Source organism: Megalopta genalis, chromosome 12 (genome assembly GCF_051020955.1).
Source record: "Megalopta genalis isolate 19385.01 chromosome 12, iyMegGena1_principal, whole genome shotgun sequence".
Lineage (NCBI taxonomy): Eukaryota > Metazoa > Arthropoda > Insecta > Hymenoptera > Halictidae > Megalopta > Megalopta genalis.
This window is the reverse complement of record NC_135024.1, coordinates 795,925-820,515: the sequence shown is the minus strand read 5'-3', so window position 1 is coordinate 820,515 and position 24,591 is coordinate 795,925. Positions and strand designations below refer to the sequence as shown.

General features: G+C 46.5%; 1 protein-coding gene across 2 annotated transcripts in view; it reads left to right on the top strand.

The window, feature by feature from the left end:
• Positions 1-826: 826 nt before the first annotated feature.
• LOC117227893 (netrin receptor UNC5C) overlaps positions 827-24,591 on the top strand; it is a 109,452-nt gene continuing 85,687 nt past the window's right edge. The window contains exon 1 of one of the 2 annotated variants that reach the window (XM_033483434.2): positions 827-1,694. The gene's annotated coding sequence lies outside the window, so the exon portion shown is untranslated. The remainder of the gene's footprint in view (positions 1,695-24,591) is intronic. The other variant, XM_033483435.2, reaches the window with a different exon arrangement.

Below are 24,591 nucleotides of genomic sequence, written 5' to 3'. Positions count from 1 at the left end.
GTCCGATGAGGAGGCGATGCAATTGCAAGAAGGATTATTACAATAGTATAAGAAGAATTATTACAATATTGTAAGAAGTGTTATCATGAAAATAATTGTAATAAGAATCGTGGAAAGAGGAACGTTTTTATACACTTTTCTTTCCATTCAATCGAGCTTGGACCCCTCCGTTCAATAACTTAGGTAAAAACAAGGTAAGAACGATTAAGTTTGATTTTACATTTAACACTCTCTATATCAATAACAACGCAATTTTTAATAGGTGTAGCAGTAAGGGATCAACGCGACGTTCCAAGTAACACGGTCCATCCCACCCCGTCTGTACACACACCCTCCGGATGATTTTCGATAGAAAATAATGCCCACGTTGCAATTTGACCTTCTCGGAGGACCGCTCGGGGCTAATCTTCAAACGCAAGATCGGATCACAGTTCAAAGACCGATTACGGTCATCCCCTAGCGGGTCGTCGAAAAATCCGCCCTAGACTGTCTCTTATCAGCCACGGCATCCCTACAGAAGCTCTGCGAATCTCGCACGCCCTGCGACCCCAATAAAAATTACAGGACGACGAAGTATCTCGCAGAACCAGCTTGGTCCGTAAGACCCAAAAACTGCCTTGTATCCACGCGAACTAATCGGCCAGCAGGCACCCTCCATTCGCAAGCTAATTTCCTGGCGACCCTGTTCGTCCGAGACACCACAGCCGGATCCTCGAGCTTGTCTGTACACGCTCTAAAAAAGCAGATCGAACCTTGACATTCCGTGCGAAAGAACGTCGAAGGAAGAGGAAGAAGAGGGTCCGCGGTCCCGGAGCCGACAAAGGAACTCATTCCCCCTTCCACCGGGTCGTAAGAACAGTTATCCGGTGGCCGAAAGCGATCCGCTCTTCTCGACAGCTCTAACCGGACTCCGGCCTGTCCGCGTCGCGTCGCTCCGCTCTGCTCCAGCATCCTCGCTCCCACCAGCGAGCAAGCGGCGCTCTCCGCTCGGGTCCCGTAGCGCCTCCACTAGCTGGTCTAGTGCCACCACCACCGTCGCCGTCTCCACCACCACCATCGGGCACAACACACCACCACCGTCGCCGGCGTCTCCACCACCACCAGCACCACGCCGCGGCCAGCACCGGCGCCCGAGAGGCGAAGGGCCCCGAGGTTTCTGCGCTCCGCTCCGCTCCGAGTCAGTTGGCCGACATGAGCCGCGCGCGCTGGGGCTCCTCGGTGTTCGATCGTTTGCTGAGGGTGTGCAACGCGGCTCTGCCAGCTATCATCCGAGCTCGCTGAGAGATATGATACAGCCGCCGCTCGCGGGACACCGGCAGCATCTCCATCCACCGTCGATCATCGAGCCGACGAACTCGACCGCGCGGAACGCGTCGCCGCCGGGGGATTGTTAATCGCGAGAGGGTTGATCGCGACAGTGTTGCGACCGGGCGCCGTACCGAGCGGATCGTCGTCCTCCAGGGTGATCCCCTCGATCGTCCGCCAGTCAGTCGCGGAGACCACCCCGACCCACCACCTCGTCGTAGAACCGCGTGGATCCGAACGACCAGTGTGATAATATACAGTGCGGTGCCGTTCTAGTGTCGCCCAAGTGATACACCGCTCTCTGACCCGGAAGATACTTTTCAAGTCCCGCGGGTTACCGTGCGAGTGGATTTGTCGGAGGACGCAGCCCGGGATTCGTCGATTAGTCAGTGAGTCGATTTTTCACGTTCGACCTTATCCAGGCCCGGATGTCTTCGGGCGAGCGGCGCTCCTACGCTCGGATCGGTCCGTCGATCCGGGACGATCGTGCGATGACAGTCGCAGATAGGCGATGCATTGTTAAACGAGTCGCGCGCGAGAATCGATCGTTTGAAATTCTAGCGGAAATTATTGGGAAACATTGTGTCATCTTTCGGTGACTTTGATTCGGGGTATTCGATTTTGTATCGTCTTTGCACCGAGAAGAAGAAGATCCTTCCGGTACATTTTCCTCGGACAGCTTGTTCAACCGTTCGAGTCCCGAGCAGCGCGATCGCGCTGTTCAGATCTTGTGTCGTGATCGAAGTGCTTTTATTTATTTTTTTTTCTTTTCGTTTTATTTGTCAATCTTGACGAGCGCTATCGCGCCGCTTGGTTCTCTTCGCAATCGATTAAGCGCTATTACGCTGTGTTCGCCACTTTTCGACCGTGTTTTCCGAATAACCCCTGGGACTCGAACGGTTAAGCATGCATCGCCCACGCGAGATATTACGTACTGTTGCGAACAACTTGCCACTTCAGCGGCCGTAATGCGCGCATTCGGCGTTCCTTCTCGAGAGGCCGATGCACCGAATCTTCGTGCGCGCAGCGAATAAATAAATATCGCGGTACGATGCGGTGCTATTCCACGGGAATTCCTCCGTTGCTTCGGGAGCCACGGTTACCCGGTTTTTCACGAGAATTATTGCGAAGAACGATCGGAGTGCTCGCGTCGGGATCGCAACAGGGTGGCGGTCGCGTTCGCTCGATAATGGTCGCGCAAAGGGGCCGTTAAAACGCGGCTCCGTTTCGCGGCAGCATCCGTTGCCATACGAAGCAAAATTTTATACGGAAAACTAGCGGCGCTGTCGAACAGGATGTCCCCGTAAAGCGAGAAGAATCTGCCGATGGTGCGCGAGAACACGTTCACTCGAGGACCGAAGAACGGTGCTCGAAACTGTTTCCTCGCGACGCCGGCTTTCGAAGGTTCTTTAATTAAAGCTTAATCCGGCCGATACACCGGCGGCTCGCGGTATCCGCTCCGCGGAAACGAACTGGGAAAATATTTCGTGGGGTTAACGAGCTTTGGCCCCGGAGTGCTCTCGAATTAGGCGTGCTCCGATTCGAGCGAGCGCGCGCCCCGCGTTTCCGATCCGCTCGCTGACGAACGGTGCTAGCACGAACGCGTCTCTCTCTCTTCCTCTCTCTCTCTTGTTCTCTTGCTTTCTTGTTTTTCGAAAGTTCGACGAAATTAGGAGACGGATTTTATCTCGGAACTCCCGCTGCGCCCCGAATGCCCCCTGAAAGCGTATTTTAAAAAGGCCGCGCTTACGCTCGACTTGCCTCGGAAACCGCTCGCGTCATTGCTATTCAAATTAGGCTACCGCTGCGGACCGGCAAATAAAGCGATTCTTATGCCGGCCCGCGAATTCCGCAGCCTGTGGCGCGATAAAGCCGCGTTCACCGGTCGGCCAAACCGACGATTTATCGGCCACGCGAATTCATTCGGCTCGGGACATTCTTCTGCGATTTGTCTCGCGCGACTCGGTTATACGCAGCGTTGAAATACGATCGCAATTTCGGCTCGCGAGCTTCTTTTCGATTCGGCGACGTTACTGATACTTCTTTCTGCTACAAGCTCGTCGAGGTTCGGTCTCTTTTCGAATTTGTTCGCGCTTTCGAAATTGTTCGCTCGATCGCGAAATTCGCGAGAGCCTCGAAATTTTCGCTACTTTTTACGCGCACCGTAAACGCAGCTTTGTTTCTCTTTAATCTCGACTCCGCGGCTCTCTCTGTCTCTCTCTCTCTCTCTCTCTCTCTCTCTCTCGATTTTGTACACTTAACACTGAACCTGACAAACTTGTTTTAAAATTGTTTCGTATTATAGACACGATCTCGCAGTAAACGACCGAATAAATCTCCTCGAAGTCGAGCGCGCGTTGTAACTAGATCGCCGATTTTTGTGCGAAATAAAATTTACCCGCATCGATTGCGGCTCGACATTTATTTCTGTTATTAATCATTCGAAGAATTCCGAAGTAATAGAACAGTACTTGAAAATGATTCGAATGCTTTCGCTGTTTTATTTTTTCCATTCGGCGCACACGTTTTTGCCGTGAACGCATAAAATCCGCGGTCTGGTTGGAACTAAAATGGCGAGAAGTTCTAATCAATTCTGCGTTGCTATTCTTGAGAGCATTCATAGTGTTTCATAGCGTTCAACTAATTTTTCTGCACTTCTGTACTCTTGTGGAATAATTTCTGTATTAATTAATTACTGTATGCATTCATTGAATGTCTTAACTCTATGTACTCGAAGCTAGTTTAACTTTAAATATAAAATCATTCTATAGTGCTGAACTAATTTTTCTGCATTTCTATATTCTTTTAGAATAATTTCTGTATTAATTAATTACTGTATGCATTCACTAAGTGTCTTAACCCTTTGCACTCGTAGCTATTTTAACTCTAAATATAAAATCATTTTCCTAACTTTTCTAACTATTTCTATTTTATACGACAAAATGCATTTTATGCGCATGAAATCGACACTTGGGACTCGCACAACGGTTACGCTTTTAACAATTCTTTAAATCTAAATTCTTTTAACATAAAATTTATCTTAAAGCGTGATATAACGAATTTTAGTGGCGCCTCAGAGTCACCATTCGAGTGCAAAGGGTTAATATTAATTCACTATTGATCGGTCAACTCGTGTTCTTACGCCGAGATATTGTAGAATTGTCGATAAAAAATAATGTGTTAATACGGACCGAGAATCGTTTATGCAAAATTGTTTCGAATCTTGTAATATCGGCGGCGACTCGTACAACAGTTACACTTTCAACAATTTTTTAAATCTAAACTTCTTTAATATAAAAGTTACCTTAAAGCGTGATACAACAAATTTTAGTGGTGCCTTAGAGTCATCATTCGGTTAATTACTATAATATATCGTACAACGTCGATGCTCCATTGCACAACAGTTACTTAACCCTTAGGAGACCAAAACTATTTATTTCCAGTTTACACACTGCCAAGTCCAGACTGTTTTTCAAACGAAGAGAAATATTTTACTGAAAATTTTTCTATCAAATATAGAGAAGAGATATTCATTTTTAAAAATAAAACTTCGTTGATATATTTTCATCGAAACAATCGTGCCTATTCTTCCAATGTTTCCTGCTAGATTTTACGGTTTTATTGATTTCTGCCGCGTGTATAACGGCATTGGACCGTTAAGGGTTAAATCATCATCAAAAACGTTCTTCAACGTTCCAAATTGTTCTCCAACCAACCACAGCTTCTTTGATTCGCTCATTCGTTTCTCTCGCATCTCTCGCGCACCGTTCCAGGTCAATTAACATTCGATTCTGCGCGAGATCCGCTCCCGGATTCGCGCGGAACGTACACAAAACCGGCGATATAAGTTGACGCCGAACGAACGATTGGTACGGATGATTGGTCCTCGAACAATATTCCGCGTCCCGTATTGCCGGCATAATCCAGTTACGCGACGTTTCACCCGATTCCGAGAGATACGCGGCGACACACAATGGGCGCGCAAGGCTCGCGCGTTTAACATAAAGTCACAATCGCGGGGGCGACGAATTAATTTATCCGCCTAATACTTGTTGCCGCGAAACAGTCACGGCCGATAAACCCACGGCCGGCAAATGAATCGCGACAATGCCGGCACGTTCGGCGGATCTTTTCGCGATCGCGTTCGAGCCAAATCGACCGGAGCATCCAGAGCCGATCGGCTCTGCGTGCACGCGTCGCCGCAAATCGACCGGAATCCCATAAAATGTCCAACCCTTCCAGAGCGACGCCGATGTGTCGTTGCTTTTCTCAGCGAGATATGATTCTTCCCCGCCGAATCGGTCAAGCGGGTCCACGCGATCGCCGTCGCGCCGCGTGCAATAAAGTCGCGATTTTATTCGACGACGCGCGCGAGAGAGCCGAGCGAAGCGGATCGAGAGCGGATCGGAGCCGAGCGCGCGTTGCTGGAATTATCGGGACATCGATACGCGCGCGAGCTGAATAATCGAAAACCCATTAGGTCGCCGGGGTGGACCAGCCCGGAAAGTAAGTCGCTGAATGTTTGAAAATTGCTTGAAAAACACAGGCCGGTGTAATTGTTCGACGCAGTCGCGCGGCGGCCGGTCGCCGGGGCCAGTTAACGGGCAAGCGAAATGAGGTTGCCCGGATTGATAATATCGGTTTTCACCGGGCGCAATTAATTTTGCCCCGGCGTTATTGTTTTCATCAATCCCGTTCCTGTCTCGCGGCCTTCCCCAACCTTTTTCCACGGTCTCGTTCGAATTTACGAACGCTCATCCGCGGCGCGGCGTTATTTATTTAGCCAGTTATGCGGCGTGTGCGCGCCGTTTCGAGCGATCTCGCGACAATGCGACAACTTGATTGGCGTTACGACACAACTAACGGATCGTTCTCGATTTTCCGTCGCCGAAAGTAACTCCGCGCGATGCGCAGAGCGGCGTGTGTTCTTGTTTAAATCATCGACGATTGTTGCGGGCGCGACATCCGCGCTTCAAACGAAACTAGCCGATTCTTTGGCGCGGTCCGATGAACTTTAACATTAAACCTACCATGGTCGAAATGACCGATTTTTTATTTTACGATACTATAAGCTTTGGAAACTTCTCCGTGAAAAATGATTCAATAAATTATATTATTGAAACAAGTCTCATAATTAAAACTTTACAAAATCCAAGTGAATTCTAGCTTTTCACTCTTATGAGTCGATGCACGCTAATCATCATTACAGGTCGGTTGGTTCAGTTGGTTAAAAAGAATGCAGCTCCGTCGCACAGCTGTTGTTTTATTAACCGTTTGAGTCCCAGGGGTTATATTCAGAAAACGGTCGAAAAGTGGCGAACGGAGTGATAACGCTTGTCTTAATTGATTGCGAAGAGAACCGAGCGGCGCGATAGCACTCGTCAAGATTGACATACAAAACAAAAAGCAAAAAAAAACAGCTATGCGATGTACGCGCATCACTAAAGTTTGATCGCGACACAAGATCTGAACAGCGCGATCGCTCTGCTTGGGACTCGAACGGTTAAATTCCCGATGTCCGAATCGCTTAAATCGTTGCAAATTGTTCTTCAAGACGATTCCGGTTTTCAAAGATTCCTGAAGCGAAAGCACCTACGACGAAGCATCGCTTAATCGTGGACTCCGTTTGCAGCAGAGATAATGCGATAAAAAATAGAGCGTTTGAAAATGGATGTAAAAATTCTAGCCATATTTTTGAACGTCGTCCTTTCCAAATTCACTCATACGAATATTGCTTTGTATGGAATTATTTTCTATGGAATATATTGCATATTGTGTACCTCTGTTTTGTATTATCGCGTCTTTTAATTTACATTTTCGGTTATCTCTTGCTTCGTTTTAATTTACGTTATCAATTACATTTCAGTTTAACTTACATTATCAGTTATATTTCATTTCAATTTAATTTACGTTATCGGTTATATTTTATTTCAGCGTATAATTTACGAGGGCTACATTTATACTGTGTTTTTGTATTAGGTTGGGAACTATGAAACGGATGTTTTTGTTTAGTCTGTGTTCATTGCAATGTGCGCTCGATATTTTTATTTATAAATTTTAAAGGTATTCTTCTTACTCATTTCGTAAAATTTGTTTCGCGTTTGTATCCGATTTTTATTTTGTTGTTCTCCGAAACCAGATGGAAACAAAACGCGATTTACATCATTCAACGCCCGTTTCATAGTTTCCAACCTAATATATTTTACTCGTATTATCAGCGATTCGCGCGCGTGTTAACACGCTGAATCCCACGGGGGTCACCGGTGACCGGCATTTAACTTGGCGGTGACGCCATGGGGGCCATCGGTGACCGGCGCGCCCAAATTGATAGAAATATATATAATTTCAAACAAACGTCAATACCTAAAATTTTGTATTATTACCATCGTCGATTCAAACAGTGAGACCCCTGTCGCAATTAACATGTCAAACATGGTTATACACTGTAACTTATCTATTGCAGATAATATTTCAACATTATTATGTATCGCATAAAAGAAAATTCATCGTGGCGCCACGGACGATTTCTGTAAAACCAGCGTGGCATTCAACGTGTTAAATAAATATTTCAGAGTTCATTTCCCGTTGCCTAGAAAAACGGTCTATCGAACAGTAGCACGAACACTCGACGATAACGCTTTTCAGTTGTAATCGAATCGACGATAATCTTACAACACCCCCTGCAAAAGCGTTCCATAATAGGTACTTTCGCGTTGTAAGTACGTGTTCCTCTCCGCTCGGTGTCCAACAAGCCGCCTCGGTAATAACAAGCCTGTCCATCGTAGCGGCGGCGGCGAATCGCGCGGTATTAAGGACCCGGAATCCGGTCGAAATTTAATATTACTTCGCCGCGAGCCGGGCGCATTAATATTCGATATTAATTCAACCGCGAGAGGAGGAGCAGACAATACGGCGCGGCGGCCGCAATTTTCTGATAAATCCGCGGGCGCGGGGCTTCAGAATCGAAGCGGAAGATATCCGTAGGAGAATCTCGAACAGCCGGAACGGAGGCTCGAGGTTTCCCCGATACATATTTCGCGTGTTCGCAGGGGGTAAAACCCTCCCTCGATCCCGGTGGGATGATCTTCCGGCGGCGCGCACGGATCCGCGCGTAAATCGTTGGGAACGCGGCGCCGCCATTACGGGCCCCGTGGAACGACGCGATCCTGCCCGCGTAATTCTAGTAAGTGCCCTCGAATGTTTGTAAATCTCCGTTCGGCGCTCGCTGCATATGGCCGGCTGCTTTACGATTATGCGAGAACGGCGGCGCTCGCCGATCCGCCGGAGGTCGCGGCCGGCCATTTGTCTGTCTCCTGACCCGACCACCGAATGCGCTCCCTTTCGCGTATTTTTCCGCAGACGCCTTATGGCACCGTGGAGACCGCCGGCAGCTCGCCGGGACCGCACGGGACCCGGCGGTAATTCCGCGGAGGGCATATCCGGAAAACGCCGCTTATGGATCGCACGGGATCCGCTCCCGTTTTGAAATTCAGATCGCGACACGCCGCAACAGATGCGCGCCGCTTTTTGTCCCTCCGAGTCTCTCGAATCTGTCCTCGCCGGCTACTCGAACGTATTTAGCTTTATCGATTTAGAGAGATGCTCGGGAGAGCATAGCTCTCCCGCGGTTTCTGTTCAACGTTTTATCGCGGAATGCCCGCGGTAGAGAGCGACGCCGCGGTATCGATTAGAGAAGAGGTTGGCTCGTGTGCGGTAACACGAAGCAGAGACGCGATGTAAATTAGAAATGTTACGACTTATACGACCCTCCTTCGTTTCCTGTGACATCATGAAAGATGAATCCTTGCTTTCCGCGAAGCTGCCCGCGTAGCAATGGCCGATGCCTCCGGTGGTTGTTTCGGTGGATTAGGATCGACGTGACGCGAGACGCATTTTTGGCGTCGCGAGGAATGAGGGGCGTTATAGTTTGCTAAATGTGTGTATTGTTCGCTGAGGAAATTTGTTGGATTAAATTTTGATGTTGGATTATTAAGATGATTTAGTGTTATCAGTTTTGCGGGGCACTGGAAGCAGCTGAAAGAAGCTGAAAGCTTTTTATTAGTTTAGAAAAGTGAGACATTTATTCTGATTTTGAACGAGCATTGTTGTAATATTTGTCACAAGTAACCACATATATTGAATAAATAGCACATGATTGTATCTACAATCTGACCAATTGTAAATTAAAATGGCGATCGGCCATTTTGTCGGGTTCGGTAAACCTAGTGCTAAGTTAACTTAGCACTATATCTGCCAAACCAGTTAGAAGGACTTGTTTCCGGCCTTTTATTTTACAATTCCTGATGCTATAAGAATGTTTTTCTCTGAAATTTTTACACCAACGTCATTATTCAAGAAAATATTACAATAAAAATAGTAGGAAGTTTAAATAAAGTTCAGGACTTGATAGTTCTAGTGTTAACTTTATAACTTATTTCTCTCTCTCTCTCTCTCACACGTGACTTTAAATTTTGGCACGTATAGATCACATATTTTAAGATCGAAATCAACATTCTCGAAAACCAGTCATTTCATAATAATATTATTCCTGTTGTATACAACTTAAAAATGTATATTAGAGTAGAAAAATCAAATCAAAATCTATCAATGTCCTCTATCATGAATGAAAGCTGTAGAACAAATTTCCAGAATACAAACATTAGAAAACGCAATAATTAGATTGCGGGTTTTACGCATTTATTGTAAAAATAAGCAGACGCAATTTAAAGCGTCGGACAAATTTTAAAAATCGAACATTGCTCGTGTATCATTCCCAGCTTACTAAAATGATTAAAGAAAGGAAGAAACTCTTATTTTCCTCCCGTTTATCACAATCGATAAAGAACATATTTATTATGCATAAAAATCCGCAGTCTATCAACAATTACAAAGTAAAAGTACACCGATAAAAAGTACAGTCATCTTATTCAGTGTCCAAACTCGATTCTAGCGTCAGAATTGTCTGTCCATCGCAGCGGTTGAATTCGAAGGAACCGAAAAAAACAGGCCAAGACAGCAGCAAAAGAAAAACGAAAGTGTACCACAGCAGAGCATGCGTTCGAACGAACGCATCGTTCGCTCGGTAATTTTTCTTCTCTAATCTGACTGGAAGAGCATGTCCATTTCCCCGGTGTCGAGCAATCTTAATCGAGCGGTTTATCGCGCAGTTACGAGCCGGCAATTCCCCGAAATGCAAATGGCGAGGGCGTCGAAGACCGCGTCGCGTCGCATCGCATCGCATCGCGCCGCTCCGAGCCGCGTTTCTCTGGCGGAGGACGCGTAGGAACGATCGATAATTCACGGTCAGAGACACCGTGTCGACCTGTACGATTCTTCGAATGGGATTCAATTGTCAGCTGGCGAGCAATTTCGTGCGCCGGGAACGGACCGAGGCTCGATAACGCGCACACCCGTTTGTCGTGCTCCCGTTCGCGAAACAAGAGACAGAGAGAGAAAGAGAAAGAGCGAGACACACAGAGAGAGCAAGAGAGAGAGAGACTATTGGGGATCGCACGCGATTTCCCTCGACAAATCGATAACGCGGAATTGCTGACCGTTGCAGACTCGATCCGCCGGGAGAGATACACTAGAGATGGCGAGCGAGAGAGAGAGAGAGAGAGAGGAGAGAGAATGGTTGTTTGCGATGCTCTGTTAACCTTCCCGATCAGCCTCCGCGCGATCATAGACGCCGCTAACGAGGATCTATCGCGGGGCGACGCGACCAGAATAATCGCCGCTCGAATTCGCCCCGGTCGCTGCAATTAATTAATAAGTGGCGTATCGCGCCGGCGAGCCATTGATGCTCCCGCATTATCGCGGCCCCGATATACCCTTGGGCGAGGGAATGACGCCCGCGAATTGCGAATACATGCTCGGCGCTTCCGAGAAAACGATAAAAACGCCGGTCGTGATTCGAAGCTGTTCGATGTGTTTTTCTGGGATATGTATATCATGGTCATTCAACTGTGACGTTTAGACACGTCGATCCGCCGGCGAGCTCGTCAATTTTTGATCGCTGAACCGCCCGAAAGTTTATATCCTTCGTCAAAGCCACCCCGGCGAGATCAAAGCCAACAAGAATATTAGGCGACTTCTCGTTCTCGGCGTCTTCCGTTTTAGCCCGGTCGCGACGGATGTTTCCGACGATTTCGTAGCAATTTCGGCCGTTACTTTGCTTTCCTTTCGTTCGACTGTCTTTTAACTCTGTTTCCGGGCTGGACGGGTTAAAAACCGTACCGTCGTTTGCTTAGCTTTTTATGCGCGGTGCGATATGCGTTTTAAATCAGCAGGGAATGTTGAAGTTACTATATATATAATATATTTATTGCTGTAATTCGTTGGCAAAATAGTAAATTGAACTAATAGTAAATGCGTGAACAAGCGAAAGAAAACATTTTCAGAAATCGGAACGCATTGGCGTAAGAAGAGCCGGGCAACGTTGTTCGGCAAGTAACAAATTTTTTAGGTGCAGATTCGCAAGAGCAACAAAATGCAAAATAAAATATTGAAGCAATATTAATCGAATAATGCAAAATTATCTGAAGCTGAGCTTTATTCGAGAATATTTTTAGAGAAGATATTATTCAAGAAGAATTTTTAGGTGCGTTGAAAAGATTCGCAGGTGCAGCAAAATGCAAAATAAAATATTGAAGCAATATTAATCCAATAATGCGAAAGAAACCGAAGAGAAATTAAAATTGCGGAGCATTTTTGCAATTATACTATACTTACAACAATTCTGAGCTTTATTCGAGAATATTTTTAGAGAAGATATTATTCAAAAAGAATTTTTAGATGCATCGAAAAGATTCGCACGAGCAGCAAAATGCAAAACAAAATATTGAAGCAATATTAATTAAATAAAGCAATATTTCCACCAGACTTATCAGCCTTTCCATTGTCCCCGACGCAACGAATCATCAACGATTCATCGAATCGCCGAAAAGTCGAGCGTCCGAGCGAGCACGATTTTAAATACTGCGAGTCGAGGCGGACCCGGGCACCGCCTCGCCGGGGTTAACAAGCAAGTCGCCGGCGATTAAAAATACAGAGAACGCGGCGCTGCCGCATTATCGCGAACAACAAGATTACCGTCGAAAGGAGACAGAGAGAACACGCGACGACAACTCGCGCGGAGGCCGGAGTAAAACACCGAATTAACAATTCCGCAAACAACGGTCTCCGGCCGTGTCTTTCCGGCGCGGCGGGCCGGGCCGGGCCGTGCCGGCCGTTTAATTTCCCGAGGAATTACTCACAGCTTGCCGTTGCGACGGCGGAATAGCTCGGAATTATCCGTCGTGAAAGAGAAAGAGAGCTTAATGAATACCGGAGGCAGACTGCTCGCAATCTTGCCCGTGAAAAGAAGAATTCGTTCTCGTTGCGAAACGCTCGTACTTTTTCGTCTGTTCGCGTTTCCCATCGACGACGCGCGGCCGCCTCTGAGCGGATGGAAAATTCGTCGCGCGCGCGGTTTCGGCCGCGTTCTAGCCGCGAGGAGCCACGAGGGCCGAAGACGGACGGAGACAGGCAGCGAGAGAAATCGCGTTCGGTTCGAGTCGCTCGCGTGTGACGTTCATTCATATAAATAACCGCGGTGCCGGGAAGAGAGCGAGCGAGCGAGAGAGAGAGAGGACGCACGAAAAATCGAGCACTTCGAAAACGATTACGCGGAACAAGATCCCACCGCTGACTAAACATTTCGAGCGATGGAAGGCGGCCCGGGGCGGGTCGGAGGGGCCCGGGGGGCTGCGTTATTTGACTTTGACAGACATTATTAACGACTAACCGACCTACGCGCACTCGCACCAGCGTAATGATCCCGACGAGCCGATGAGACGAGAGAGAGAGAGAGAGAGAGAGAGAGAGAGAGAGGAGGGAGATAGAGGGACACGGAGAGAGACAGTGCGGGAGAGAAAGTCTCTCTGTCCGTCCGTCCGGAAAATAAAGAAGTCGGGTGAACCGCGAGTCGTGCCAATGGATCCTCTTATTTCTGCCCGTGCTCGTCGTTTCGTTCCTGTAAACGCGGCGAGCGCGACACGCGCCGCTTTGAATGTCCCCGTCAACGCTGCTTCTTCGCTTTTCAGCTCCGCTCTCTCCGCTCCGCTCCGCGCCGCGCCGAGAACCGCGACTTCCGCTCTTTCTTTCAACGACGCAACGTCGCCTCGCCTCGCCTCGCCTCGGTGAAATCCGCGCGATCGCGAGAGGACCGCGGGAAACGCCGGCATTCACTCGCGCGGAGCGTGTTACTGCGACGACGACGACGACGACGACGACGACGACGACGACGACGACGACGGTCGGATGTGACCGAGGAATGCGTGGAAAACGCGATTAAATATTGAGCGCTCCGCGAGTCGCTCGGAGCGCGTGCTCTTTTCCGCCGGCGCGCATCCGCTTGCATTATTCCCTGTAACGCTAAGCGCCTGTCTGCCCCGGCTGCGAGAGTACGCTGATTTCGAGACTTTTCGCGCGGAATACGTACACCGATTTTCAACGCTCGCACGTTTCCGCGTGCAGCGCCGTTGACCGGAGTGCACTCGCGCTTTCGTCGGTTGCTTTGCGACGGACAAAGAACGGGAGAAATTGATTGTTACGTTGAAACGATGCCTTTTCGGGACACGAAAGAGCCGTCGAGCGTTTACGATGCAATATAACAGGCGCCGGAAATCTATGACCCGTTTGATGTTTCGGTAATTACAGGAAATCCTCTCTAATTGGCGCTCAGATCGTGCACGAAAATGGACAATTCGGGAAGAGGAGATACGATTGTTCCAGTCTTGCGGCTCGTTTTTATAGTTGTTGACAATTGATATATTATATTATATTTATATTATATTTTATAGTATTAGTAGTATATACTATACTATACTATACTATATACTTTATACTAGTATACTATATTTATATTATACTATAAAAACGTAACTATCGAAAAATAATCTAAAATAATTTAGGAGAACAGCAAGGCTCGAATAATCGTATCTCCTCTTCCCAAATTGTCCACTTTTATGAACAATCTGCGCGTCAATTAGAGAGAATTTACTGTATACTTGTTTCGACGATAATTCGAATTGGAATTTTGTATTTTTATATTTCGAGTTTTTGGAAGCGTATTTTTATTTCTCGTATTTTCTCGTTGTTGTAAATTTATTTTTAATAGGGTTGATGTTATTAGTCGCTGGAAGACGAATTTTAAGATGAAAATGCCACTGACTGAAACCTTTTTGTTAATGTTTATTGTAAATCCTACCGTATTGTCCCTGTTAGTAGTTTATGTATTTAGTCACATTTTGATTGATTTTGACGACCAAAAATGATTGAAAATGCCTTAACAATGTCAGAAGGCTGATATCAAGAAATCGTCTCCATATGCGAAACGATTCACTGTATAAATTAACTCTTTGCACTCGAGTGGTGACTCTGCGGCGACGTTAAAATCTGCTGCACCGTTTTCAAAAAGAATATTCACTTTATTAAATCTGTCTACATTCGATAAATTGTTGGATAATAGAGGTCTTCTATGAGCATACACGTTCAATTTTATATGTACCAAATAAAAAAAACCGTACCAAATGGAAATACTGAAGCTTGAAACAAATTCCTTCATTTTGGAATTAAAATTATCTCAAGTGCGAAGGGTTAATAAAGATGAAATCTGGCGCTGTAACTCAGCAGCAACTGTTCTATTATCCGAACATCTGTGTCACTTTTGCCAGGATAATCGAGGTTGCACCGTATCACAAGAGCCATGAGGCTTAGAGAGAGAGAGAGAGAGAGAGAGAGAGAGAGAGAGAGAGAGGGCTCGGGAAATCAGAGAACTCTCCCCAGAGAGAGAGAGAGAGAGAGAGAGAGAGAGACTTCCAGAGACATTCCGCTGAGTCAAATATCAGCGCCACGCAAAAGACCGCATCAAGCACTTCCGGAAAAAGTCGCTTCCATCGCGTCATCCCATTTTCGCGAATCGTCTCCTGTGCTTCAATATACCGCAAAGAAGTCGGAGAAACTCCCCGCGCATTCGGGGCCAGATCGAAAGAGGGTTGGAACTTTCCTCGGTCGATGAAAGTCGTACTCCGCTGTTAATCGCCGCGGAGAGTTACAGGCGCATGAAATAGAAAATCCCGGCGACACCATCGCGAGGATATGTTTACAAACTGTGTCTCGAAAGGCACGATAACCGGACCAGCTAAACGGGCCCCGGCCCGTGTTCCACCGGCTACCAGTTGCTGAAAAGTTTCTCGCAGTCCTGTCAGTGGTGCGATGAAAACTCGATACGCTTTGGTCTCTCTCTCTCTCTCTCTCTCTCTCTCTCTCTCTCTCGTTCGCTCCAAAGCGCCCAGAAGACAAATCGGCGCAGGCTCGCCGTAGTTGGGCCCACACCGGCTCCACAGTAATTACCAATCAGCTTGCGCCATATTCAGACGGGCCTCGCGATTACCGGCCGCAGATCGCCGCAATCACGGAAGTCCCGATCGCAATCTATGCAAAAACAGCAACGTTCGGTAATTATAGGTAACCGATACGGTGTATCCCCTCCCCTACACCCCTCCGCGCCCACCCCACCCTGGCCGATAATCACGCGGGCGCGGATCCGCGGCGAGCCGGCCGCGCAAAAAGCCGCAAGAAAAACGCGGAATGGAGCTATCCAATCGAGAAGATTAACGATCTCTCTCTCTCTCTCTCTCTCTCTCTCTCTCTCTATCCGTCTCCCATGTTTCGCCTGGACCGCCCCCGAAACTTTCCCCGATTCCCACGCGGCGCAAAAAGAGGATGCTCCTTGTTTCGCCACCGTGTCCCTTCGCAAAATATTCCAATTCTCTTCCTAGCCGATTGGAATTAGTATTAACCCCGAGCCGACGAGAGCCGGCCTTCGTTAAACCGCTGCTCTCGTTCCTTCGACAGAGACGGGGGTCCAATATGTTGCTAGGCATTAAACGTTTTAAGCTGCGCAGCCGGCGCGGCGGAACAAGCAACGACGGAAAAATTCTGCGCAGATTAAAACGTTAAACGGTAGACCGCGGATCTTTATGCGAGATGAAAATTGTTTAGGTTAATATTAAGGGACGTGAGCTCGACGGTATTGTTTTGTCTGTTTTAAGCGTTCGAAACTGTTGTACTTGATATAAGAATATACTGAGGGTTTCTTAATGTCAGTTCTGTCGCAAATGCACCAAATTCATAGTCTAGTTAGTCTATAGTCTATACTCTAATTAGACGGTTTATTACTTTAACAAGCTACACGGGTTTTCAGGAACTCTAATTCAGTATTAGGGGGTTTGGTAATGTGTGCTTTAGTATTTTCTATTTTTTTTTAAGATTTGTATCTTTTTGCACAGGATTATCGCGAACGAAGAGTTAGAAAAGCAATTTCTACAATTCTTTTGATGTGTATTATACTTTCAGTGCATTTAAAATGCTTGTACCACAGTTTCATCATTTCATGCATCACTTTGATTAAGCTAAAAAATAGTCTGAAATAATTTAGAAGAACAGCAAGGGTTGATAAAGTAATACAGTTAGAAGAGCAATTTCTACAATTCTTTTGATGTGTATTATACCTTCAATACATTTAAAGTGCTTGTACCTGAATTTTATCATTTCATGGATCACTCTGATTAACCTAAAAAATAGCCTAAAATAATTTAGAAGAACAGCAAGGATTGATAAAGTGATACAGTTAGAAGAGGACTTTCTACAATTCTTCTGATGTGTATTACACCTTCAATACATTTAAAGTGCTTGTACCTCAATTTTATCATTTCATGGATCGCTCTGATTAAGCCAAAAAATAGTCTAAAATAATTTAGAAGAACAGCAAGGCTTGGCAAAATGATAGTTAGAAAAGAACTTTCTACAATTCTTCTGAATAACCTTGAGTACATTTGAGTACATCATTCTGATTAAACTAAAAAATAGTCTAAAACAATTCAGAAGAACAGCAAGGGTTGATAAAATTATAGTTATAAAAAAACTTTCTACAATTCTCCCGAATAACCTCGAGCACCTTTAAAGGGCTCACCCAACAATTTCAAATTCCCATGCATCCCTTTACCGAAACTAAAAAAAAACTGTCAAAAACAATCACGCAGAACAACGAAGTCAAAAACATATTACAATCGCAAAGACCATAGCACGCCACAACATTTACGAACAATAAAAAACGAGTCTCGCGAAGACAGTCTCCAAAACTCCGCACCCCTGGAACCACTAGAAAGCCGACGCTCCACTTAAATTCCTAAAAAAAAAGAAAAAGAAACGACACAGATTCGTGGGCCGAGCGAATCGAAACGAGAAAACGGTGGAACGCAACCGAACGGAAAAGTGCACAACCGTTTCCCGCTTCCGTTCGCGCGAGCACACGCGCGCGCGCGATCGGAACGTTCTTGGGCCTGGCGCGCGGCGCAGAGGGGCGAGAGGGTCGCCTCGTCGCCTCGAAATGGCAGGAAACGCTCGGCGCGTGATTCGAGTGCGTAAAGCCGGTCGAGCGTATTCCCTTCCCGCGGTAATCCCGGTTTCGCCATTAAAAACTCAGCGAACGTAGCGCGCGGTATCTTCGGCGAAGGATCGATCCTCGCCGGTCGGTATCGCGGCTCTCGATCGGATCTGCTCGGCAACAATGTTGCGCCCTCGAGTGGAGGGCGCGGAAGGAGAGGAGGGAAGCGGACGGTGAAGCGAGCGCCGGGGCCCACCACACCTGGCACGCGCAGACAGAGCGGGGCCCTCCATCTGCGTTCTCACGGCTCCCTCTGCCTTCTTTCTGCCTTCTACCTGCTCGAGGAGATAAAGCCGTGCGTCGCACGCGGAAACCGTGTTCACGCTCCGACGGATTTCCCGGCGGACAACACGGAGGCCTTGGAGTCGCGGGGGCCTGTCTTCGAGGGCCGATCGATCGGCCCGCCAGCTTCCGGCCCGCAGGATCTCGAGTATAATGGGTACAAATCGATCGGGAGATCCCCGCGATACCCACGAGATACGAGGATAGATAGCGCGAAGGGAGCCGGAATCCGTGGTAAATAACGCGTGAATACGATCTATTGGAAAGTTAACGCGCCGATCGTTAGATAGGCGGGGGCGTTGCCAGGTGTCGTTCTCAGTTATCTCGTTAGGTTCAATTAGGATCCCATTTTCGCAGGGCTACGGGGGGGCTAACTGGTGGGTCCACGAGCGGCTAACTTGTAACGCGCGAGCACGAGTTTAGATGCGACAGTAGCGACGAAATAAATATGTATTCGCGAAACTCGAAACGAGTTTACATGAATCGTTTGTCTAAACCGCCGATTCGCAGATTCTGTGTTATATTAATGGTAGCTTTCGGTTCGGTTGAAAGAACGGTTTTGTTGAAATCGAACAGTGTTCGAGCGTCGATGTTAAAACGGAACAAGAACAGTTGAAATGGAGTAAGGAATTATTCAGAAGTTGGAAGATTATCAAGTGACTTGGATTTGTAAAACTTTACTGTTAATTTACTGTCAATTTATTGTTAATTTACTATTAATTTGCTGTCAATTTATTGTAAATTTATTGTTAATTTGCTGTCAATTTGCTGTCAATTTGCTGTCAATTTACTGTCAATTTACTGTCAATTTACTGTCAATTTGCTGTCAATTTATTGTTAATTTACAGTTGATTTACAGTTGATTTACAATTGGCTTACAGTTAATTTACAATTGATCTACAATTCAATTACAGTTGATTTACAGTTGATTTACAGTTGATTTCCAATTAATTTCCAATTAATTTTCAGTTGGTTTCCAATTAATTTTCAGTTGATTTCCAATTAATTTTCAGTTGATTTCCAATTAATTTTCAGTTGATTTCCAATTAATTTCCAGTTGATTTCCAATTAATTTCCAGTTAATTTCCAGCAAAATTCATGCTCCGCTTTTCCATTAAAATCAAGCTGAACAGCCGAGCCGAAGATTTGAATCGCTCGTGTCGGAATCGTGATCGAAAAGACAGCTTAACTAATCGATGGAATCGATTTATCTCGCGTCAGGATCGGCGGGTCTAACGAACATCTTCTCGACGCCGGAACGTGTTTACGTGGCACGAAGGAGCCGAGACACTAGACCGTTTCGGTAAATAAATAAGCGGTCAGCGAAGAATTCGAAGGATAGAGCGAAAGCGACGGGCCAGGTAGATAAAGATTAATTTTGCGGCGCGTCGAGGATCCTGTAATTATTTTCCCTGGGCGGCGGGAGATTGTTCCGTGCGCGCGCTAAATGACCAAGCAGCTATCGTAAATCGTTCACGGAGCACCTTTCAGTTCCTCTAGACCCATGAATCCTTCTAACTCGAATTAAACTTTGTTCTCACGTTACCGGGTACATATTGGGAACGGTCGGCCCCTCGCCGGCCCGTGCCGCGAGGTCGGGGGCGGGGGTTATTATTAAAAGTTTCATAATGCAGGAAAGTTCGAAGAAAGTTTGAAAAAGAACGACGCCGTAGATCGTGTTGCCCCGTGCACGGCCGGCATGGTGCTTAACCGAGTGTAAGTTTCCCGCGGAAACTTGAGCTTTATACTTTGATGAGTGTTAATTCCGGTTGTGGCTGGCCACGCGCGCGGCCAGATCGCGGGAACGTTGCCGGCAGCATTCTTAACGAAACGACGCGAAACAACGAGACTATCTACGAGCCAGTTAACCGGGCTCTATACCGCAAGTATGTTTCCGAAGACCGTAACAGGGAACACCGGCGACGATAAACACCGTCAAAGAAAATTAAGCGGGAATGCGAAGCACGAAGCGACGTAATGAATGGTTAATTATATCTTCCGCAGCCGCTGCCAGACCCGAGATTTTTACGCGTTTATGAAAGGCGATCTAGACTACGGATCTTTATGTACTCGTGATAAGATCATCTCTAGTTGTTTCTTTTAAAGAAGAAATAAGTCGGCTGCGGAAGCGAGGAATAAAAATAGAGCTTCGTAACGACGTCGCAGGATTTGAAATCCTTTTTCTTAACCGCGATATTATGATTCAGAAAACTTGTTTCACTGTTTGTCTGTATTTAAGAAATTGTTGAAAAAATTATGTAGAATGAGAATATCCTAGATCTGCGTTGGAAAAAGAAATAAATTTAATTGCAGTGTCTTTAGTGTATGAAATGTTATAGTAAGGGTTTCAACCTTTTTTCTTAACTATAATATCATAATTCAGAAAACTTTTCTACAGTTTTTTTGTATTTAAGAAATTATTGGAACAATTATATAGAATGAGAACATTTTAGATCTGCGTTGGAGAAAAATAAATTTTGATTCAAAGTCTTTAGTATACGGAAGGCCTCAGTAAGGGTTTCAACCCTTTCTATTAACCACGATTTCATGATCCAGAAAACTATTCCACAGTTTCTCTGAATTGAAAAGAAATTATTGAAAAAATGATATAGAATGGAAAAGAAATATATTCGAGTACAAAGTCTTTAATATACGAAAGGCCACAGCAAGAGTTTCAACCCTTTCTATTAACCACGATATCATGATCCAGAAAACTCTTTCACAGTTTCTTTGAATTGAAAAGAAATGATTGAAAAAATTATATAGAATGCAAAAGAAATATATTCGAGTACAAAGTCTTTAATAAATGAAAGGCCACAGTAAGTGTTTCAACCCTTTCTCTTAACCACGATACAATGTTTCAGAGAACTGTTCCACAATTTCTCCGCATTCAAGAAATCGTCGAAAAAATTATGCAGAATGAGAACACTCTAGATCCGCGCTGAAGAAAAGAAATAAATTTGAGTGCGAGCGCTTTGGTATGCGAAAGGTCGCGATGCCCGAAACGAAGATAAAATGTGTAATAAGTTGCCGCGGTAACCTTGCCCGGGAAATCCGAGAACAACGTAAGGTCTTGTAACAATTCGACGAACGTATACCGCCAACAAACAAGAAGATAGGCATCTCGAGAGGAGCGAAGATAGAAGACGGGCCGAGGCGAATCTGCTCACGTTTCCCAATAAACTAACACGACCGCGCCACCCCCATTCATCAGGTCCCCGAAAAAAGCACGGTTGCGATGCGAGTCGGGCGCGCGATGGACACGAGAGATTAGGGGAAAACCGTATTGGGAAACGAGTTTCTTCTGGGAGGGAGGATCGCGTCAAGATCGCGGCACAGGATAGGCAAAAAAGCGAGAGGTGAGGAGGAAGGGCGGCGAAGACGAGAACGACTCCGGGGGCGTAAAAAGCTCGCGCTTTTTTCCCTTCCCCCGCTTGACGGATATTCGCGTCGCGACGCCGGCCCAGTGCTCGTCTCGCGTTTCATATTCATGCAAAAACGTCAAATAACTTTCACCGCGGCGAAAATCCGCGCGTGGGAGGCGCGTTTGATCCTCTCCGGGTCCACGGAAACCTGATGGCGTCGTTGACTCGGCTAGACGGGGGGCGCTCGGCACACGTGGCCCCGTGGTGTATTTTCAGCGACCACGGTCCTGCCGCTCTTATTCGCCGGCCACGTTTCGCGTTCCGCCCTAACGAAGCGATCAAAGAAGTCGCCAAGGTGTATTTCAATTTCTCCCAGACGTACCCGGCCGCGGCCGCCGCCGACGCTCGGCCCTCCCGGCACACAAAAGCCACACGTTTCAAGGTCCTCGGAATTTGCTTCTACACCGCGTATCAATGAATCAGAGGAAAGTTAGTTTCTCTTGGGGTATAGTGTTTCAGGATATCGACGACGTCGACCGTCCGTGACACGGTGCTTTCCCCTTTAATTTACAAAAAAAGAAACTCGGCTGCGATTTTTTCTCGCAAAGTTACAGCAGTTTATAGTAACCCTTGCATGTTCTCCAATCTATGGTACGAATTGTCAGCGACCATAAAAACGAGCTGCGAGGCTCGAGTAATCGCATCTCCCCACCCCAAATTGTCCATTTTTGTGCACAATCTGTGCGCCAGTTAGGGAAACATTACTGTACACTCCCGACGATCGCCTCAAACTCGATAGAAAAATTCTACCGAGCCGCGCCGACGGCCCATTACAGTAATGTCTCTCTAACTGACGCTCAGATTGTCCACGAAAATGGACAATTTGAGGGAGAGGAGATACGATTGTTCGAGCCTTGCGGTTCGTTTTTATAGTTACGAATTGTCAAGGTTATGTCAAGGATCGAATAATCGTATCTCCTCTTCCCAAATTGTCAATTTTTGTGCAGAATCTGAGCGTCAGTTACGGAGATATTACTGTATTTCGAATTTTCTCGAAATACACGAGATGATGGTTTCGAATCACGCGGAACGAATCTCGAGGAGACTCGATTATACGTTATATTATGGAAAAGTATTCGTACACCTTTTACAACACAATAATTTTTCTAAAACTGGACCGAGTGATTTGAATTTTTGTTTAGATGATAGCGGGACTAGTCTAGTCGACGATGACCAGGATGCTTTCTTAAAATTTTGCTATTACTTGGAATGTCAAAAAAAAATAAAGGCTCTCGTTTTTTAACTTTTTTATCTGAGCTTATAGCGGAAATTTAAGAAATGTTTCTTGTAAGTCTCGGTAACTTATATCCGTGTTGAAAATTTCATATAAAAAAGTTATATCTTGTAAAAGTATTCGTATAAAAGTATTACTATATTAAATAGTATTATTTATTTATTATATTATTAATTATATGATAGTAATATAGTATATTACTATAATAGTAATATACTATACTACTATTACTATATAATAGTAATATACTATAATATACTGTATATTACTATGATAGCAATATACTGTAATATACTGTAGTGATAATTACTATCACTACATAAAAGTATTATCTTAAAAAAAAAAGACAGTTAAGAAAGAGTACAGAGTTTCTTATTTTTCTTCTCATCTCAAGTAACAGCAAAATTGCAAAAAGGCATTTAGTCATCGTCAAGTAGACTAATCCCTCTATCACCTAAAACAAATTCAAGTCATCTAGTCGAGTCTTAAAAAAGTTATTACGTCTTAGAAGATGCACGAACACTTTTGTCGGCTACTGTACAACATTCGCCCTTTCGTCGAAGTCTCCGGAACGCAACCGCGCTGAAAAATGTCTACAAAACGGCTACAATTTAACACACAACATCAAATCCGTCTGCAAAAGCGTCCAACAAAAAATCCGGAGGACTTGCAGAGGCTCGATTCAAATGATCGTAAAGATCCGTCTGAAAAATGAAAATAAAACCGGCACGTCGAGCTGCGTCTCCGGCAAAAGATACAGCAGCAAAATAGAAATAACTCCGGAGAAAAGTTCTGCCGAACGGCAGAGAAATTCCGCTCCGTCCGTCGATTTCCGTGTGCGGACCATGCCCTCGAGGATTCTTTTGACCCGTCCGCGGAATTTCCGCGGCGACCCGCGCGGGTCAAAGCCGCCGTTTAAGGGTTAAAACCTGGCTGCTCTCGAAGTCACTTTGATCCGGGGTCGTCCCATTCACCGGAAAAACTCTCGAGGAAGACGTTTGAAGGATCGCCGGGTCCCCGTTGTACGGCGGTCACCAGGCAACAACCCCCCCGGGGCGCGGCCATAGAAGATCGATAAATCGATGAGTTTGTAATAGGACGAGCTTACAGGCTTGTGTCCGGCTGCGGCGGCCAACAAGGCCGCACACAATGGTCTAGAAAGCCATAAATCGGCGCCGGGGGCCGAGTCCGGCTCGAATTGAATCCCCGCCTCGCAGGTAGCCACAAATTTGTACGAGCCGGGGCCCCGAAGTTGCGTCGCCACCCCCTCGGAGCCGCCGAGAGGAGCAGCAGCTACAGGACGCGCGGATGGTTTATGGGGGGCGATTCCGATGAGAATTTGATTAGAGAGATATCTCGAGGATCCTCGACGATCCTGGCGCGCGGAGGACGCGCACCGTCTCCTCGGCGTTGTTTTTTTTCCCCCAAAGTGCGGGAGAGATCGGGCCGCTGCGCGTCGATCTAGATGTCCGAGGAGGACACCCTGTTAGTTTTCGACACGCCGAGGGGGAGGACGGGGGACGCTGCGCGCCCTATCGGCCGCACGGAACTCTGTATCTGCGAGGGCCAAGATCGTAGGAAGATAGAGCACGCGGTCGATCGCATGCGTGTGAACTTTTTCGCTGCATCTGCCGGTGGCCGAGGCAACGGCCCGGCCCGAGACCTGTATCTTGAGGGATCTTCATCCGCAGGACTGCCTGCGTGGAACGCGAGCCGAACGAGAGGAAGACGAGCGACGAGGAGAGGAATATTCGACGCACGGTCTATAAAGACGCTCCGCAAACCCACATCCCTCCCTCCGCGGGGGGGTTGACATGTTTATTTCGCTCGGTAATCTTCTCGGATTACGTTCGCTC